This window comes from Chamaea fasciata, unplaced genomic scaffold, assembly GCF_029207755.1.
Source record: "Chamaea fasciata isolate MVZ Bird 193981 ecotype frontalis unplaced genomic scaffold, bChaFas1.0.hap1 SCAF_2, whole genome shotgun sequence".
Classification (NCBI taxonomy): Eukaryota; Metazoa; Chordata; class Aves; order Passeriformes; family Sylviidae; genus Chamaea; species Chamaea fasciata.
This window is the reverse complement of record NW_027094087.1, coordinates 106932718-106937274: the sequence shown is the minus strand read 5'-3', so window position 1 is coordinate 106937274 and position 4557 is coordinate 106932718. Positions and strand designations below refer to the sequence as shown.

The window sequence follows — 4557 nt, the reverse complement described above, 5'->3', positions numbered from 1 at the left end:
GCAGACTCTGTCAAATATTCTTGATGTACAAATTTCATTGATCAAGTGATTTCTTGCAGTATGTTACAACACACACAAAAATAGCACTAGCAGTAAAATACCAAATTGTTTAAAGTACACAAAACAGTTGCATGCAGAAGTTACCATCAGGGAATTGTAACAAAATTGGGTTTTCCTTGTTGCATCTCTGTGGGGATGATTTCAAGCTCTGACAGTAATTTATCATTTCTTACTCATACAGCATGGCTTAAGGTGCCTGAGCTTTGAAGAAGATTCGCACATATGCAGAGCTTAGGGGTGAGGAATGTAAGTAAGCTGTGCTGCCAGAGGGAGGGAGGAATTTAGTGGCCACTGCAGGGGCTCTGTTCAGCATGTCCTCCTCATGTGATGACATAGGGAAATGGGTGTAGCAAAGTTTATTTTTGACTCTTGTATATGGCATGGCTGATTCTACTCTGAGAAATGTGTTGGAAAATATCCACAAAACCTGATATCCAAGGGGAATGTCCATGGAGCTTAGCCAATAATTTGTTTTAATCCCTTTTTGAGATGTTGCAGAAGTAACTTTATTACTTTGAATATATTCATGGCCAGAAAATCCTGTATGCTGAATGCCTACTAGGGGAGGGAGCAATAAGGAAGGAGAAGTCAAAGTTAATAAATTTATTTAAAACATCTGATACTTTGCACAGAGAAGATGGTTAACTTCTGGGGATAGATCCTCCATATCTAGAGGTGCTTGGTCCAGCATTTAGTACTTTTTTTATAAGGTTATCTTTATTCAAATGCAGGTTACTGGATTCAGCATGTAAGAGCCTGTTGTAGAACATCAGTCAAGTAATTTATCTCACGGTCCCTTCTGGCCACAATGGTATTCATTTGCGTCCCTCTCTCTCTTCAACTGAATACTTGCCATCCAAATTGGGCCTTCCCCAGACCTGATGGACTACCGTGTTCCTTCCTGGTGTGAGACTGAGGCTGAGCACTCCTTTTGCCCTGTGCAGGGGCACTGGCAATTCTTAAAACAGTGGTGTTAAACCAGAATCCATCCAGGTCTTGAGCTGAAATTGCTCCGGGGGGCTGGTAAGATAGTATTAGCAAAGAGACAGTGTAAAACAACTGCAAATGTGGATGTTACAAGCTACTGTCACTTTTCAAACCACTAATAAGCATGCCACTCTAGTAAGTGTGGCTCTCTAATGTATTGTACTTGATGTCATGTTTGTTGAACACATGGAGACCATGCCTTGAGAAATGGATGTTGCAGAGCTTAAAAACCCCTTATCTTTGTGATTTAATTTCTCTGAAAAACATGTGGTTTTCATTTCTCAGAATGTCTTTCCTGGCTGTACAGTTAAATAGCACCATCAAGTCTCAAATGCATTTGCATGCTTGCTGTGTTGAAAGAACACTTAAAAAAAAAAAGTCAATGCAACCCAAAGCTGAGAGTGAGTGGTTTTATGCAGTAAAAAGAAATCTACATGCCAGAAATACTTTCTCATAAATTTAATGAAGATTTAGATTTTATTACTGTTTCAAAACTTAGTAACCGTAGTCATGATTAGCAACACAAAGCCCTCTAATTTCTTTAGTTCATATGCAGCCTTCAGAAAAGTGCTTAAGACCTCATTTGTTCTTAACTTACAGAGCAAAATTATGCAGATCTGGAGTAAGCTGCTGTTTTAACTTGATGACTGCTTAGAAGAATGATTTGGTGTGGCTTAGGGTTTGAGTGAGGACTTTATCTCACGCACATTGCCTTCTGTTAAGTTGCATGACTTGAAGTTCTGACTAGAAGACAACTATTTTGTTCTTTATATACAGCGTAACAAAGCAATAGTTAGGAATTGGCACTAAGCAGCATTAACCGAGTTTCCAGAATATATGCTTGCTTTTCTTTTGTAGTTAATTGCCATTAAAAGGTAAAGCTACAACGTGTAGTGGTGATAAAAGCAGTTAAATAGATTTATAATGGTGGTACTCCTTTTTTTTCCTCTTCTTTGCTCCCTCTGCCCACCCCGAGTTTCATTGATGTGTAAACTGTAGGTGACCAGAGCTGTTAGTGTGTATCCCAGCCTGGATAATTTGAGTGGGTTCTTCTCCCCGCATCTCCCTCAAGCATCCAGAGACCTGAGGGAGTTCCCTGGGTTGCTCAGCGCCCAGGGAACAGCACAGGGTGTGCTCTGGCTGAAGTCGCCCTCCACACAGTGATGGCAAGGGGATGTTAAGTGCTGCTTCTGTGAAAACAAATGAATTGACAGCTGTATCTGCATGGTAAAGTCTGTAACGTGAATCCCAGGGGATTGCTGATGAGAGGATCCCCGTGTGGCAGCAGGGCTCTGCTGAGCACAGCAGGGCTCACATGCCGGGGATGCTGGCATGCCCGGGGCTGGCACGCAGCGTTCCCGGTGTCCCGGGGCACTGGCTGCTGCCTGCGGTGACACGGTGACACGGCATTCCCGGAGCGCTGCTGGGCGAGCAGGTAAGCGAGAGCTCTGCTGCGTGTATCCCTGCTCTGGTGGACGCTGGTGTGGCGTTGCTGCCCCGGCTGCAAAGCCTTGGATCCCCTTCAGAAATGATGGAATGCCTTCTGCTCTGCTGAAGTGGGGACTTGGCTCTGATCAATCACAACTGGAGCTTGCAGGGAGGGGGGACTTGGACGTGCTGTCTCTATTCCTAAAGTGCAGCATGTGGGAGGATTTGTGGCTCGTGTCCAAAAAGGCTTTGGGGGCTGAGTGAAGCTGCTGCATAACGGGAAAGTATAGGGTCACAATGCACGTGTCAAAATAAATATCTTATTTATACATAAATATTTTACATACAAAAGTTGGGCCTGGATGGATATATTGTCATTCTGCTTAAAGGAAAAAAGAAACCGCTCTGCTGATGAAACAGAATTAAAATGTGGGTATAAACTGTTCAGACTAATTTGTGGCCTTGCCAGTTCATCCATGGTTTTGTGGGACACTTGTAGCTTGCAAAGCAATTGTGGGACAAAAGCTGCTAGTGATGTGGTAGTAATATTCTCCTGTACTTCATCCCACTTCAGGACATGGATTATCTGGATCTAATAAGCAGAATGAACTAGAAATTTTTTTGTAATGTTTATAATCACAGCATGCAAAAGCATCTGTATAGAACGGGATTTTTAAATATGTAGTTTAGATGGGCAAAATAATTTAATCAGTGAAATAAAGTTTTTCTTGAGTTCAGGGCTTCATTATGTGCTTTAAACTACTGTACTCAAATCAATCTTTTGGGATTTTTTTCCCAGAGAAAATTAGATTACATATGTTTCTCTTGCTGAAATTAAGTTTTAATCTTGTTCTGGTTTTCTCTTATTTTGAGGTATTTCTATTATACTTGACCGGCCGCATTTGTTTTTATCAGAATGCGGACCTAACTATCCACTGTGTAATCTACTCATTGTAGTGGAGCAAATAGCTTACTCTGTAGGATGAAAAATTGACTTTTGGGTAGTTAGGTGGATAAGCATGGGATCTGGTATGTTCAGAAGTGCTGATCACTTGCAGCTTCTGTTACTTAGTCATTTCAGTCTGAGCAGAATTGGAGGGGGATGAAAATCACTCTGAAAGGTGTTACCAGAATGTCTCAAAACTTATATCCTCTTAAGAAGCAGTCTCTGATCAAAAGTAAGCATTTCTTTTTCATTTCAATGGTAAAAGGTCATCCAAGCAGCAGTTTATCTAAGGTACTGAATTTAATAGCTTTCTCTTTAAATATCTGTGTTTTTTAATTGCCTGCCTTATGTATACTGTTGCCTTGACGACAGTATTTTTGTATGCTAAGAAGTTCTGCTATTTCAAATGTGGATCTAAAGAAATATTGTATGTGTCTTTAAACTAGCTTTAGACCTTCAGCATCTGTAAACAATTATCATTTTAGCTGGTTGGGTACAAGTGTGTTGGTTGTGTACTGTAGCTGATTCTGTCATGGGAGTAAGCATTCACATCTCGTCATTTACTGTATATCCATTGGATGTTAAAGGTAATGGATTTTCATTTAGTGACCTTATTTCATAACATGATCACATTTCATAAAGTGATCTCCTGCAATATGAATCTCTGATTGGCAGAATTTAATTCAACACTTTTTCTTTCTCTCTTTAAGTTAAGAACAATTCACTGACTTGAATGAAGTGGTGACTTGTTTGTGGTTATCAGCAGTGAGGGGGGAAACCCCCTGTCTTGGTATTAAGTAATTTTGAAGTAAAAGTGTCTTCCTTGAAAAAGCTAAAATGTCTCCTTTGGTATCAGTGTCTCTCTGTGGTGCCCCATCCGTTGTTGAATTTCTGCAATTACTTTGAATAAAGTCCCACCTCTTACATCTGCAACTCTTTGAGTGATGTGTTGTTTGTGTTACCTGGCAAATATTATACTGAATGTCAAGGTTAGTTTTTTGTTGTCCTTATCCTGTGTGATTGGTATCAAGAACACAATGTGATTGAATTATGCTGCAGGATGCAATCAGATACCATAAATAGTAGTATCTACAAAGAGTCTTGGAAGTGGTTGCTGGACTGCTTTTAAAGAGCAC

The 4557-nt window shown here is 40.5% G+C and overlaps 1 long non-coding RNA gene across 1 annotated transcript; it reads left to right on the top strand.

Moving 5' to 3' along the window:
* Positions 1 to 4354, top strand: LOC136285607 (uncharacterized). Its single transcript, XR_010719496.1, has 2 exons — positions 1 to 306; positions 792 to 4354. It is a non-coding gene; the product is annotated as an uncharacterized lncRNA (long non-coding RNA).
* The last annotated feature ends 203 nt before the right edge of the window (positions 4355 to 4557 follow it).